The sequence below is a fragment of the Cavia porcellus genome, unplaced genomic scaffold (genome assembly GCF_034190915.1).
Source record: "Cavia porcellus strain 051 isolate PalLab524CR breed Dunkin Hartley unplaced genomic scaffold, mCavPor4.1 scaffold_20, whole genome shotgun sequence".
In the NCBI taxonomy this organism is placed as follows: Eukaryota; Metazoa; Chordata; class Mammalia; order Rodentia; family Caviidae; genus Cavia; species Cavia porcellus.
This window is the reverse complement of record NW_026947503.1, coordinates 58,301,796-58,317,425: the sequence shown is the minus strand read 5'-3', so window position 1 is coordinate 58,317,425 and position 15,630 is coordinate 58,301,796. Positions and strand designations below refer to the sequence as shown.

General features: G+C 53.7%; 1 long non-coding RNA gene across 1 annotated transcript; it reads right to left on the bottom strand.

The window, feature by feature from the left end:
- Positions 1 to 14,653: 14,653 nt before the first annotated feature.
- LOC134471813 (uncharacterized) lies at positions 14,654 to 15,436 on the bottom strand. Its single transcript, XR_010041487.1, has 2 exons — positions 15,236 to 15,436; positions 14,654 to 15,028 (listed from the first exon to the last, which is right to left on the bottom strand). It is a non-coding gene; the product is annotated as an uncharacterized LOC134471813 (long non-coding RNA).
- Between the last annotated feature and the right edge of the window lie 194 nt (positions 15,437 to 15,630).

Below are 15,630 nucleotides of genomic sequence, written 5' to 3'. Positions count from 1 at the left end.
ACAGAAAACAAAACAAAAAATTTGTTTGTTTATTTGTTGTAGTTTGGGACAAGTTTTTAATTACTAAATCACCAGGTTGCCAGGTCAGGACTCCAATTTGCAATCCTCCTGCCTCAGCCTGCTGAGATTGCAAGCCTGTGCCACCACGCCTGGCTTAATGCTCCTCTTGATGTTTTTTTCCCCTTTGTTTTACTAGTAACTTATTTTTACTATATGTTCAAAAAGTACTCCGTCGAAAGTTGGAAACTTGACGCCGAGAAGCACCTCTCTGAAAGCAGTCATTGCTGCCAACTCAAAATTTAGTGCAGCTGGGCGTGGTGGCACACGCCTGTAACCCCAGCATTGGGGAGGTCGAGGCAGGAGGATCGAAAGTCCTAACTCAGTCTGCGTAACCTAGTGGAACAGTGTCTGGGAATAAGAAAAGGGCCCTCGGAAGGCCCGGTCAGCCTGATGGGCACTGAGACGACCACTGCTCAGGGACAGGGCGCCCGCTCTGGCCAGGCCCCCCTTCAGGGATGGAAGCTGCTCCCCTATCAAGGTCTTATGGTGTAGCCCAGGCAGACCTCAAAATCGCTGTGATCCTCCTGCCTCAGCCTCCTGACCTCTGGGATCATGGCGGTACCCCACCACGTCCAGTAGTAAGGCCATTTTCTAATATGGAAACTGAGGAATAGAAAAAGCAGTTGAAAAAGTAGAAATACCAATAAGAACAGGGCTGGGGCCTTCGGGGCACAGGTCGGAGGCAAGGCCTTGGGGCGGCTCAGTGAATCCAAGCAGTGGGGAGAAAGGAGGCCGCAGTGGTCTCCCCCAAACCCTCCTCAGCCCGCCGCCTGCTTGCTTTATAATTAAACTATGTCAGTCTGTGGCCGCTTTACTCTCAGCCCAGCACAGGTAAGGTGAGTGTTACCCAGAAGATGCCCTCTTGTTGTAGTGTGCAGCACCGGAGATTTTGCCCAGGCTTTGGCCCCAGCTCCAGCCCGGCCCTTTGTGCTATTTTTTAAATCCTGAGACAGGAGCTTCCCTCCCCACCACGCTGCCCAGGTTGGGCTCGCTCTTGGAATTCTCCTGCCTCGGCCTCCCTGAGTGCGGGATGACATGGCAGCATCACTGGGCTTGCTTAGGCCAGAGCCAGATACAGAGAGGCTGGGACTCCTCTGAACCCCAGTTCCTGGGGCACAGGCACCGGCTGCACCCTTAGGCTGCTGGCACAGTTTATGGGCTTTGAGCAGGAACTGAAGCGCCGCCCTTTGTGGGGCCGAAGGTTTGCCACCTGCGGCTGCAGAGCAAATGGTCAGGGAGGGCGCTTCTGGTGACACAGGACAGGGACAGCGGGGCAGCCCTGGACCGGGCTTGGAGTTTGGACCCTGCCTCATTCCGGCTCCTCCAGGTTTCAGGTCCCTCCTACCCAGTCGGGCTCCCCTGTCCTCGAGGTCAGGCAGGCAGCACCCACAGGCTCAGTGTAGAACAGGACTCGATAAAGAAAATCGCTCATTTATGGTTTTTGTTTGTTTTGCTTTTTTTTTTTTTTGGTGGTACCAGGGGGTTGAACTCATGACTTCTTGCCTGCAAGGCCGGCACTTGTACCACTGAACTATATACCTGGCCCCGATTTTGTTTCTGAGGCAAGAGCTCACTGTATAGTCCAGGCTGGCCCTGAACTCACTAAAGAGCCCAGGGCATGACCCTCCTGCCTCAGCCTCCTGAGTGCTGGGATTACAGGTGTGTGGCCACCACGCCCAGCCCAGGGAGGAAGTTTCGATGGCACTAAATGGGCGGCTGTGCTGGCTAATTTCCAAACCTGTCGCTCCAGTTAGCAGCCTTGGGCCCTGGGGGGGCTGGCAGGCAGGGCAGGGATTCTCTGGTGTGCGCCCCTTCAAGGTGGCGGCAGACATCAAACAAGCCAAGCATTGCTGCTCTCTCTGGAGGGAGAAGAGGGAAGACCTTCTGGGGAGAATGTTCGAGGTGTGGTAAAGGCCCGGCCAGCCAGGCAAGGTCACCTTTTGACAGGAAGGGAAAGTCAGGCACTGTGTGGTGGCCGCGCCTATAATCCCAGCCCTCCCGGAGGCTGAGGCAGGAGGGTGTCCGGTTCCAGCCTGGCCTGGGCCATTTTGCAACTCAGAAAGACCTTGTGTCAAAACAGAAAGTTGGAAAAGGGTTGGGGTGTGGCCCAGTGTGAAAACCCCTGTTCCATCCCTAGGAACACGGAAGAGATAAAGGAAGGGGCTCAAGTTGCTGGGTGGCTGCAGGTCGGGGGAGACTGTGCCTCAGCTCCGTTGGTGCTGGGTGCCCATAAGCACCAGCCCAGCCCTCTGTGGCCCAGCCCCCAGGAGGCCACCGAGGCAAAGTGCTTCTGGGTCTTGCTGGAAGCTCTGCCCTGGGGTAAGGCCGAAGAACCTATGGGAATCACCATGCTAGCCCAGCTGTGGAGGTGCAGCCTGGAATCCCAGCGGTCTGGAGGCTGAGGCAGGAAGACCCTAAACTCCAGGACAGCCTGGACGCCATCATGAGACTTTGTTTAAAAAACTAACAAAAATAAAACCCAAGTACTGTGACACAAATCTGGGGGTCTTCTTTTTCCTTTGTTCTTTTGAGACAGGGTCTCACTAGGTAGCTCAGGCTGGCCTCAGACTCTCAGCAATCCTCCTGCCTCAGCCTCCAGAGTGGTGCAATTACAGATGTGTGCTTCCAGACCTGGCTGTGAAGCATTATTTTTATTTTTATCCCATTGTGTAGTTTAGGTTGAACTCAGACTTACTACGTAGTCCAGGTTAGCCTCAAATGTGTGGTGATCCTTCTGCCTCAGCCCCACGGTACTGGGATTACAGTATGTACCACCATACCGTGAAGCATTTTTTTTTTTTTTTTTCAGTACTGGGGATTGAACTCACAACCTCATGGTTGCCAGTCAGGCTCTTATGCTGCTGAGCTAAATGAAGCATTTTTTAAGACTATGAAACTATTTGGGATTTGGGAGCACAACTGATCTTTTGTTTTCTCTCTCTCTCTCTCTCTCTCTCTCTTTTTTTTTTTTTTTTTTGTCTTTTTCCTTTTTATCAGTACCAGGGATCGAACTCACGACTGCCTGCTTGCAAGGCAGGCACTTATGCCGCTGAGCTAAATTCTCAGCCCCTATTCTCTTTTTTTTTTTTGCCAGGGCCTTCACATTTAGCTCTATCCCTGGTCCTTTTTCAGTTTTGACTTAGCAACAGGGTCCCAGTGAGGGGCTAAAGTGCCCAAGCTGAGCTTAAGTTGACACTCCTGTCTCCGCCTCCTAGAGTACTGGGGGTTACAGTTTTGCGCCATCACAGCTGAGCTCATCTCTTAGATTTTGTTTTGTTTTTAGTTCTGATACTCAGTCTTACTATGTAATCCTGGCTGGTTTTGAACTGGGTTCAAGGGATCCTCCTGCCTCAGCTTCCCAAGTAGGAGCTGGTATTACAAGTGTACATAGCATGCCCTGCTCATTAATTTGAGAGATCTTGGGATGTAAATGGTGGTCACAAAAATGGTTTTGGTTTACTAACTTGGGGGTCAGGCTCTTGATTCCGGGTAGCAATGTTATTAAAATGACATTCTTGCTGGGCTTGGTGGCACGTGTTTGTGATCCCAGCAGTCAGGAGGCTGAGGCAGGAGGAGCACTATGAGTTTGAGACCAGCCTGGGCTACAAAGTGAGCCCAGGCCCAGCTGGAACTGCAGAGCGAGAGCCTGTCTCAAAAGACCAAAAAACACACACACAAACAAAACAAAACCCACGTAATTTTTGTAAATTGATTTCTGTTCTTTCTTCTTTTCTTTTTCCTTTGAGATGGAGGCTCACTAGGCAATGCAGGTTTTGAACTACGTAGGCCAGGCTAGCCTTGAACTTGTAGCAATCCTGCCTCCGCCTTCTGAGCGCAAGTTCATTTCTCATATTATTTAGTTTTCTTGTCATTTATTAGTATTTTTTGGCCTAAAAGCAGCACACAGGAGAAAGACGTTTTAGTTTTGTGCCATTTCTGGTGGCTGGGGGCTCACATCGGCACAGCCACCTGCACACCTGTCGTCAGATGAGCTTTTCTCTTACGGCTTACGGCCATTTGGGACAGGAGCTTTGCTGAGCGTCCAGGCTCCTTTCTGGGGCCTCTCTGGTGGCCGCTGTCCTGTTCTGAAGTCGCTTGTGTGCCCAGTGTTTGTCCACTTGCCGGGCACCAGGTAGGCACTGGATAAATATTTGCTGACTGACCTGCTGCCCTACCCACAGTCGGACCAGCTCCAGCCCGAGACCAGGGCCCGGCCCGGCCTCCCTGAATTCCTGGAATTGTTTCCTTATTTCAAAAAAATAACATATGCTCAGAAAAGACTCATAAAATGGAAACTCCAGGCCGGGAGTGTGGCTCCTTGTTGGGCACTGGCCTGGCATGTAGGGGCCTTGGCGCACCCTAGCTGTGCAAAAGGGAAAGAAATGTCCAAGGCCTCGCCAGGACAAATAGATCAGCATGAAAATAAGGCAGCGACCAGAGAGAACCATCCGGAAAAGAGAGCAGGAGATGAACAGGAGATAGCATCTTCTCTTTTGAGTTAGCCTCTCACTAGTTCAGGTGACCTCTAACCTGCTGTGTGGCTCATGCTGGCCTGGAACTCCTGGAGCTCCTTCTGCCTCAGCCTCCTGAATGCTGGGATTAGAGACGTGTGCCACCACATCTGTTTCGTCCAGGTTTTGGGGTGTGTTTTTTGTTTGTTTTGTTTTTGAGACAGGGTCTGGCTATGTAGGTCGGGATGGCCTTGAACTCACTTTGTAACCCAAGCTGTTTGAGAACTCACGACAGTCCTGACTCAGCCTCCCAAGTGCTGGGCTGCAGGTGTACACTACCACACAAGGTCAAGATGCACTAGGATTCCTCGTCCTGAGACCGGACCCAAAACGGAACCATTACTGACATAAAACCCTAAAACCATTGTGTCCCTCCTTATCAGCTTAGTCATGGCTCCAAATTAAAAAAAGTATTTTCTGCTTGCAAAAGATACAATCATGTTAGTTAAAAGGAGCAAATATTTGGGAGAGGAAAGAGCAAAAAGAGTACAGGACTTAAAAATATACTAGCATTCACTTTTACTCTGAGGAATAGGTTGTTTTCACTTGAAACATACACTTCATTTGCAAGAAACACAGGCACTGTATGACACCTATATTTGTCTTTATTATAAAGAGCATTCCATAACCAAGTGTGGTGGCGCATGCCCATAACCCCGGCACTGAGGAGGCTGAGGCAGGAGGACCACCGTGAGTTCAAGGCCAGCCTGAACTGCATAGGGAGACCCTGTCTCAATAAACCAAAATAATAAAAAATGTACCTCTAATAGGGAGTCCTAGAGTTATTGCAGAAATAACTGTTATAAACTGTTTTTGCGGCACTGGGGGTCAAATCTCGCACTGGGCTGCATCCCCAGCCTTTTAAATTTTGAGACAGAGTATCTCTAAGTCCCTGAGATCCCCAGACCTGGCTTACATTTGGGATCCTCCTGCCTCAGCTTCCCATGTGCAAGGATTACAGGCCTGCACCACCCTGTCTGGCTACAGTTTTTATTCTGTGTGAGCAAAACCAAATCTGAGACACAAGGCAGAGATCTTAAACAAGGCCTTGGAGGGTTCTTCCCTCTGTTCAGCAAGCTGGATCTTGCCTGTTTTCATAGCAATTGGGGATTTACCATCATGATTTTATCCATTTTTGAAATTCCAGCATAGCATTCACATCTTGCCCCTAAATATATTTATACACAGAATACTTTGTTAGGGCAAATTCTCTCTCTCTCACTTTTTGGATTCGTCATTTTTATGGAAACCTGAGAGACCCAAACAGACTCATATTTCTAGGCAAAAGCAAATAATCACTTCCTCCTTCTCCACCCAGGGCTTGGTCACAGCAGGGGCTTGTGGTGAAGAGCAGAGAGATTCGACCACGTGCAGGTGACCTGAACATAAAAATGCAACGACTCCTAAGACTCTGGCTTTCACATTTAAGTGACAGATTGAAAAGCCAGGGATTCGGTACACACAGAGCCGCCTGCAATGGAGAGGCCCGGCTGCATGGCTGGCAGCGCTCACCTTCTGGGTGGGGATTCCATGTGCTCAGTCGTCACACCCGGCCACTGTGCCCTGTGTCACAGCTCCGCCTGAGTGAGGGCCGGGTCCCCTCTCCCATCCTGTGTCCTCCTGTCCCTCCCCACGTGGTCACCCAGGAGGAAGTCTACGGGGGCCCTGGGGGCGCGCTGAGCAGTTGCTTTGTTGGAATTTGCTTCTCTCCCTGGAATGTGATCAGAAAGTTTACATACAATAAAAGACACCGCCATGGATCCCCTTCAAACGCCACTTCTCCTCTGGACCCCACTTGGCTTTGTATGGCTTCACAGGGTCATTTCCCCTGGGTTCAGGTCCAGTAGAGAAGGTGTGTGAGGACCACCGTGACGTCCTCCTGAGGCAGCAGGACTCACAGGCTTGGCGAAAGGGCCCTCCCAGAGCTGCTTCCCAAAGCCGCAGGAAGGATGGGAGGAATGTGTTAGCCGGCAGGAGGGGGGGGGCGGTGCTGAGGGGATCCATGGCAGTGTGCTTTTGCTGTACCAATTTTTATTGTATTTTATATTGTTTTATTTTGAGACATGTCTCGCTGTGTAATTCAGGCTGGCCTTCAGTTCACTGTGTAGCAGTGAACCTCCTGCCTCAGCCTCCCGAGTGCTGGGTTCCAGGCGAGTGGCACTATGCCTGGTTTCCTTCTTACTTTTGGTGGGTGCCAGTCCTAATTCTACTCCTTTATGTCATTGCTATTGGCAGAAGAAAGTCGTTCTTGAAGCTGAAATCTGTTCTTTAATCATAGAACATGAAGCAAGGAGGCTGGGGGATGTGGCTCGGGGCACAGTGCTTCCTAGCATAGGTTAGGCTGTGGGCTCCACCTCCAGCCCCACACGCCACACACACACGCACACGAGGATGAAAGTGGGAACAGCAACGTGAGAAGCAGGTGTGGTGGTGCACACCTGGAATCTCAGCACTCAGCAGGCTGAGACAGCAGGATTGCACTAAGGTCAAGGCCACCCTGGGCTATACAGTGAGACCCTGCCTGCAAACAACAGAAAAGGGGAGGACAGTGCCTGGATGTGGCCAGGCGGCAGGTAGGATGCGCCCTGAGACAGTGTCTCGGTGTGTCTTCCGTGGCTGGTGCCCGAGGTTGTCTAGTACCATGGGCACCTGGCAAAGCCTCTTTGTGAGGCTGCCTCGTGGAGGGCACCTGAGGGCCAGCAGAGTGGTGGGTGGTTGGGGTCCCTCCTCCTGGCCACCATGGAGGCTCCAGCCCCCCCCCCCCCCAGGTGCAGCCATCACCTGGCAGACTCCAAGGATGCAGGATTGGAGGACCAATTTCCTCAGGGGTCAGAGCAGGAGTGGTTTAGGGAGCAGTGAGCTCCGGGTCGTGACTGATTTTTATTTTCCAGTCCACATTTGCGGAAATGTTGATGCTCCCCACGGGAGTTGGCATGGGACAGGACACATCTCAGGTCTTTTTATCTCCTTTCCCTCCCTCCGCATCAGTCCCCTTCCCATTTGCAAGCAATCTGTCTCCATGTCCTATCATCTGCCTTGTCCTGCTCTTTAAATTGTTTATACTCTGTATTTCTGCATTAACAACCACGTGGCAGGCAAGCCTGTGCATGATTTGTTTTACTTAGTGTCTGGAGGTGCACCCATTTCCCTAGAAAGGACTCAAATTTAGCCTTCTTCATGCAGAGCAGGACTCCACTGTGTGTAAACACCACAGTTGCTTAGTTCCTTGATGTGGTGGACCTGTAGGCTGTGTCCAAGTTTTAGCCGTTACGAGTTGCCCTGCTATGTGCGTGGGCAGGCACGGATCACTGTAATATAATGACTTCCATTATTTTAGAAGAAAATGTGTTTGCTAGGCGTGGCGCCTCACACCTGTCATCTGAGCACTTGGGAGGCTGAGGCAAGAGGGTTGCTGTGAATTCAAGGCTGCTTGGCATAGATAGTGGGTTCAAGGCTGGACTGAATTACATAGTGGGACCCTATCTCCAAAATACAAAACATCAAAACAAAATTTTCTTTTGAGACAGAGCCTCACTGTGTGGTCCAGCCGGGCCTTGAACCCATTATGTAGCCCAGGCTGGCCTCACACTCCCAGTGATTATCCTGCCTCAGCCTCCTGAGTTCTGGGATGACAGGCCTGCGCCACCACACTGGGCCCAGAGCATGCTATTCACGTGAACCCATTTCGGCTTCCGGAACAATCCCGGGCGGAAGCTACAGTTAGCGCCATCCGCTTCTTCCAGGTGAGGGGCATGAGACGTGCAGGAGTTAAGGGGTTTGCATAAGGACCCCCAGCTGGGAGACGGTGAGCAGCAGCAACCGGGTGTGGAATTCGGTCCCGGTGCCCTCCCCAGGCAGGCCTGAGGGCTCCGAGGGGATCAGCAGCTTCACGCTTGGTTTCTGGCCGGTGCAGCTGGACACAGGTGTGTGCCGCCAGCCTGAGAAGAGGCGTGATGCTCACACGGTTTTTCTTGGACGATTGTAGTCTTTAATGAGTGTGTTACAATGAGTCCCGCCTCATCCCTTCTGCAGGGACAAGCTCCCCAATGGCGAGGAGCAGTGTCCAGTGTCCTCATGTCCCCCTGGGAGGAGAAGCGAAGCGGGAACATTGAGGCTTCCTTTCCACAGGGTAACACCCTGTCCCTCGGGTGCTGTGACAGAGTCGTCTTCCTCAGGAAAATCGTGTTAACGGGGAATCACACAGCTTTAGTTCACAGTCTCAGAACAGTGATTTATAAAAAACAAAAAAAGATATCTTAAACCACGGTTCCCTGTTATGTTTGTGTGTTTATTTATTTATTTATCTTTGCTACTGGGGCTCGAACTCAGGATCTTGCACTTACCAGGCAAGCTTGAGCCATTGAGCTAAACCTCCAGCCCTTCCTACTGTGTTTATCTTAATGAGGAATTTATGATGCTTCTTGGGGTACTTAGCGTTAAACTCAGGGCCTCGTGTCCACTAGATGATGGCTTACCACTGAGCTACACCCCAACCCAGAAAATCCTGACAGGCCAGAGAAACAAAGCTGGGCTTGGTGGTGCACGCCTGTCATCCCAGTGCTCAGGAGGCTGAGGCAGGAGGATCATAGGCTTCTGAGCCCAGCCTGGGCTACAGAGTGAGTTCAGGGCCAACCTGTACTAAAAAGCAAGAGAGACCCTGTCTCAAAAACAAAACAAAACAACTCATGCAAAAGAATTACAAGAATGGTTTGCTTATAAATATGAAGCCCAGGGCCGTAAGCACCTGCCTGGCAAGAGTAAGGTTCTGAGTTTGATTCCTGGTACTCACCCCCATGAAGCCCTTTGCTAGTTCCCAGGTGGAAAAAAGATTTTCCATCTGTGGCAACTGCTTCCGGGCCGCATGCCGTAGCTCGGTGGACTCACACACTGGCAGGCGAGGAGCAAATCATTCAGTGCGTCTTGGTAGCCTGGCTGGCTACTCAGCGCTGCAGACAATCTGCCTTTTGTTTGGAGATTAACGTCCACATTTGCGTTGAAGCTGGCAGAAAGGCAGGAGCTGTGTGGAGTGTGCCCAGAGCCCTGACAGGACACAGGCAGGAGGAGGCTGAGCCGTTGGCCCGTGCTTGATGTTTGGAGGCCATAACACTTCTACCAGTTCAGGGGTTGCCCTTGATCACACACATGAGGCTGTTTCATGGCTCCGGGAAGACCCACCACTCATCTGCTTGTCCCTGACTTTGCGCCCTGGGCATAACCAGCTCTAAATGTTCCAAGTTCCTGCCATGCAGACTGCCTGTGACCCAGCACTTGGGAGGCTGAGGCAGGAGGATCGCCATGAGTTTGAGGCCAGCCTGGGCTACACAGAGAGACCAAGTCAGCGAGACTGTACGTCCCCACAGGCAGGCTGCAGCATGAGAGCTGTAACCGAGGCTGGACAGCGTGTGCCCAGGGAAGGAGGCTGGGGCTTGCTCTGGGCAGCACTCGCTGCCCGCAGCCAAACTCTCTGGCTCTGCCAGGGCTACAGCAGCCTGGAGCTGGCAGGCCACAGAGTGCCAGGACGGCTATAAATCTGCGGAACACAAAGCATTTGGGTCTTGAACTTTATCAGCGTTCAGTGTGTGATTGTGAAAGTAAAGAGGAGAAAAGGCCACACTGGGTAAATCAAAAGTGGGAGATCAGGGCTGGGGGCGGAAGGGCCCAGGTCGCACCCTGCGGAAACCCTGAAGCAAGCAGTCTTTTAGGTTCCCTGTACATCTCGCTTTTGGAAAACAAATCTCTTTCCCCAGTCATTTTTGTTTAGTTTAGTTTTGCTTTTGAAAACAAGGTCTCCTTGTGCAGTTCAGGCTGGCCTCAGACTCAAGGGGATCCTCCCGCCTCAGCCTCCCGAGTGCTGGGATGACAGGTGTGCACCACTACCCTTGACTTCCCTGTTTATTTTACTGTCAAAAAACAGTAGTCTTTGCTAAGTTTACAGATTGAAAAAAAATCTATTCGTTATTAAGCTTTAAAGTGGGTGGAAGTGACAGGAGACTCTGAAGGCAAATGAGATGAAAGATGTAGGGCTGGGGATTTAGCTTAGCAGCATAAGTGCCTGCCTTGCAAGCACATGGTCTTGAGTTCGATCCTCCCCCCCGGGGGGGGGGGCGGGAAGAAGAGATGGAAGATGTCTAGAACTGCCTAGGTCTGTCTCTGTTTAGTAGGGTGGCTCAAGTACAGTCCTTGCCTAGCATGTGTGAGCCTCTGGGTTTGATCTCAGTCCCGCAAATGAATGAATGAATGACTGTATATTAGATGGCCAGAGCTGGGCTTGGTGGTGCACACCTGTAATCCTAGCATTCTGGAGGCTGAGGCAGGAGGATCGCTGGGAGTTTGAGGCCAATCTGGACTACACTGTGAGACCTTGTCTCAAAAAACAGCAAAAGTAGCCCCGCCAGGATATGAATTACTCCCTCTCCAATACCTCCTGCTGGCCTCAGGGCTGGCTGTGAGGGCCTCTCTCTCTCCCACAGGAAGGAGTGCAGGGCCCCTGCTGTGGGTCTGGGATTCCTGAATCAACCGGTTCTGTGGAAGTGGGCAGCAGCATCTGCAGGGGTAGCAACAGGAAGTCCCCCTTACAGGGGCTGCACCTCCTCCTGGTAAACCACAGTGAGGTGACAGGAAATGTTCATTAGAAATAATTCTTTCTTTTTCTTTCATGTCTTGCTAGATAGTCCAGGCTGGCCTTGAATTCATGGAGATCCTCCTGCCTCAGCCTCCTGATGCTGAGATTACAAATGTGCACCATCACACCAGGCTCAACAATAATAGTTCATCCTTGCACAGTGCTTGGGAAGAACCTGCAGCTACCAGGAGCACTCCTGCTACACGGTCTTCAGTCCTCTCCGCAGCCAGGACAGTGGCTTAAACAGAAAGGGCCCTTGCTGCTGGTCACACCTTGCCTCCACAGGCTGCCCAGGAGCCCCGAGCTGCCCAGGGGTCCTATAAATCCCCTAAGGACAACGACCCCGAACCGCGCTTTAGTGGAGGTAGAAGAGGCCCCATCTCCCCTCTGGAAGCCGAGGTGCCACCTTTGGAGCAAAGCGCTCAGAAGCGGCTGCTCCCTCCAGCCTCTGGGCCGCAGCGAGCTCCTCCGCTGGGCTGTGTCCCTGCTGCCGGGAGCTGAAGGGCAGCCGTGGCAGAGACTCCTGCATCCCGATTCTCTGTATATTTGCTATGTAACTGCGTGGAAAGATCATGCTTTTGAGCCTTGGCTGTGGTGACTTTTAAATTTTCTTTATATTTTTGGTGTTTGAGACAGGGTCTTGCTTTTTAGCCCAGGCTGGTTCAAACTCACTGTGATCCTCCTGCATCAGCCTCCTGATTGCTGGGACTTTGGCAATTTCTTTCCCTTTCCAATTTCTTTTTTCTTTCCAAGGAGGGGCACCTGTCACTTAGCAAATCTCCCCAAAGCCAGCTCTTGCTACTTTTCTGCTTTAGCAGTTCCTGGCCCTCCTTTGGGGAAAAAACCCAAACCCCAAACAAAACGCTACTCAAGGCAGCGAGCGTGGGCTCTGAGCACACAGCCCCGGGGTGGGGCTGCACCCCAGGGGTACCAGCGTGAGCAGGTCAGCCCCGCACGGGCACGGGAAGTTTTTTTCACCACGGGAGCATGAGGAGCCCTTTTCCTGCGGCGCTCTGCTTTCCCACCGGGAAGCCGCCTTAGCTTGAGGGTCAGCAAAGCTCAGGACTGGGGAGCTCAGACATGGGGGACCCTGGAGAGCCTTTTGGCAGTGACCCTCGCCCCCAACCTCTGCCAGGGAGCAGGGCGGGAGGCGGAGCTGAGAAGAGGCGGCCGGGACCCTAAGGGGTCCCTCCGTTCCTACTAGAGGGGAGTGGGAAGGTGTGGGGTGGACCTGGGGGCGGGGAGAAGAGGCCCGAGCCTGGCGTCCGACCCCCACCCCCAGCCAGCGGGAAGCCCGCTCAGTGCCCGCTTTCGGGGAGCAGGGATGCTCCGAGCAGGGCTTCGCCTGGTTGCTGCCACGTGCGTGTGGCGATGCCAGGCGCGACAGACACCGAGAATAAAGCCCTCGCTTGCCAGCCGGGCCAATCTGGATGACTGAGTGAACCTCGGCCTCACATCTCCGCTCCACACCCGCTGCTGGACTGGCCTCGGTAACCCACAGCTGAAGCTCGGCTCAGAAGTCTGAGCGACTGCGAACCCCATGGGCCAGGGCAGGACCCTGCCCGCAGCCAGAGATGATTTCTTTTTTGAGATAGGGTCTCACTGTGTATGCCAGGCTAACCATGGACTCACTACGTAGCCCCAAACTGGCCTTGCACTCATGGAGATCCTCCTGCCTCAGCCTCCCAGAGTGCTGGAATTACCGGCGCGCATCACTACGCCATATACCAGGGTAGTTTGTTTTTATTACTTAGTGTAAACAACCAAAAAGAGACGACACTTTAGCCACCTCCTGACCTCGACTTGGTCCCAGTCCCGACGTAGAGTTCCCCGGCTCCCTGGGACCTCAGGTCTGGGCCTCCCGCGGGTGTCCGGCGAGCAGGCTGCTGCACTGCCGGCGCCGGGCAGAATTTGTTTATCGGGTGTGAATCTCCAGCTTCGCTGTCGCCTCCTCCCTGCGACCCCAGAGAGACACCGCGGGGCTCCCGCAGGCTGCGCGGCCCTGACAGCAGCGTCAATTTGGTGTCACGCGGCAGCGGGGAAGCAGGAGGTCTGTGGCTGTGCACCAGGGGACAGCAGGGTGGCCAGACAAGCAGCGCGAGGAGGGGAGAAAGCGCGGAGGTGGGAGGCGACCCTCCCGCCCCATCCAGGGCCCGCGCCGGCCGGAGCAGGCGACCTTCGCGCCTCCGCGACCACGCACCTCTCCAGGGTCCGGGAATTCGCGGATTGGAAAGGGAGGGAGGGCACGGAGGAGGAAGGAGAAAGGGAAAATAAAAAAGAAAAGGACGGCAGGAAAAAAGATGAAGCCAAAGAAAACAGGCGGGAAGGAGGGACGCGGCCTGCGGGGCTGCGGCCACCGAGTGGGGGTCCCGCCCCCCCCCCGCTGGAGTCCCACGCGGCCGGGGATGGAGGACGCCGGGGTGACCCCGCGCCCTTGGCGGCAGCGTGCTCCGGACAGGAGAAATACGACATAACCTTCAAGACCCCATAAATCTGTGTTTTTCTTTTCTTTTACAATTTAACTCTACGGTTAAAGCTATGCTCTCACCAGGAATTAGGGTCTCCGCGTTTGGGAAAGGTCGCTGGAGCAGCCGGGAAGACCCCGCACGCAGCTAGGGTTTGTGGGGTGCGGGGGCCGGCACGCGCGTCCCCACCCGGGTCCCCGGAGCCCTTCCGTTTGGGCGGCGCAGCCCCCGCCCGGCGCCCCATTGGCTGCCGCGCTGCGGCCCCAGCCAGCCGGGGCGCCGCCGGGTTCGCGCGGTGTCAGCGAGGCTCCCAACGGGGCGCCGGAGAGGGCCCGGGGCAGCGCAGGACCTTAGGGAGCAGAAAAACAAAAAGAAGCCCGAGGAAGGGCTCCGCAGGCGCGTCCGCCCACCTGGACCCTCACCGGGTCCTCCAGCTCCGGGGAGCCTTTCTCTGCGCCCCGGCTCTGCAGGCCTCGGGCGCGCGAGAGGGCGGCTCGGAAAACGCGCCCCTGCCGGGCATCGGCGCCCCGAGCGCCCAGGCCAACGCGCTGGAAAAGGGGAACTCAGAGGTCAGGCAGGCTGGGATTTGGTCCTAATCAGGATAAACTTTTCCTTTATTTTTAAATAAGTGACATGATAAATTTCGCTAGGCATTCCCTCGCTGGGTTTGAAAATCAGTCTGGAGGGGAAGCCCTATAAAAGGGACGGTCACCTACGTTCCCTTTGTTTGGGGCACTTTGAGTAACTGGGGATCTGGAGGGTACAACACTGGGTCACCTCCCCAAAGGAGAAGCCCGAGAGCCCGAAGGTCTTTGCTCGAGCCAGTATCCTCGCTGCGCGCCCTCCCAGAACTGCGGGCCAGCGAGATCAGGGGGACTAGCAAGTTCACACGAACACCCCGAACTTGGAAACATGAAGCAAACACTGGGCAGGCTCGCGCAGAGGCTCGGACTCCAGGCTCCGACTTGGAGGCCGTTCATAGTCAGGACGCAAACTCCAACAAAGCATTTATTTTTTAGCAAATGCAAATTTTAAAAAATCCTTTTAACACAAATCTGAAAAACACTTCAAAAAACAAACAAACAAAAAAACAAACAATTGGACTCAAAGGAAATCAACCGTCCAGAACATTCGCATGACTGCTTATACACGAGCTTTGCAAAATTCAGTTCGTTTAAAAGCTTGGTGCAGGTCGCTGAGGGACCGCAATCCAGCGAGACCTTGGAAGCCACGGTGAGAACCACGCACTCGATCGAACTCGGGTTAAAATTTAAAGCCCTGGGTCCTGCTCCAGTTGCCAGTCTTTCCTCCATTCCAGAGTTTTCCACCGCTAACCTTTCCCAGCTCTGCGACTAGAAGCCGCGCGGGGACTGGAAGGGGGTGGCGAAGAGGAATGTAATAAAAGTGACTAAATCGGGCGAGAACGGTTTATGGACCTTCCCGGTAGCAATTTAAAATTCAAAAGTCTTCAGCAACAATTTACAACGAAGGATGAGAAAAGGAGGATTTTCGCCAGCTTCCTGGATTCCGCACCCCCTCCCCGCACTGCCGTCCCCACCCACAGGTTAGCAACTCACGGTTCCGGGGCCAGGAGCCCCTTCTGCAAAGAGGTCGCGCCGTCTCTCCAAACCGCGCTCGGCGGCACACCTCCCCAGACCTGGGAACTCTGCCGGGGTGCCTCTGCCTTCCCCAACTGGAAAAACACAAAAATAATTTTTTAAAAACAAACACTCACCCCCCCCCCCAACAAAAACCAGAGCCCAAAGGCGCTCAGGGAGACTGACCTTAGACAATCATTTACTACGACGAACCTGGGGAGGGGGAGGGGAGGCGCGCGAACCCATCCCCGCGAGATCGCGCCTCCTGACCGCGTCCTCCCCTGTCCTTCCCGTGGGCGGCAGGGAGCGGGTCCGGGTCCTGGCCTCGCGCGGACGCGCCTGCGGTCACGCGCCGCGCTGTGACAGATGCAGCT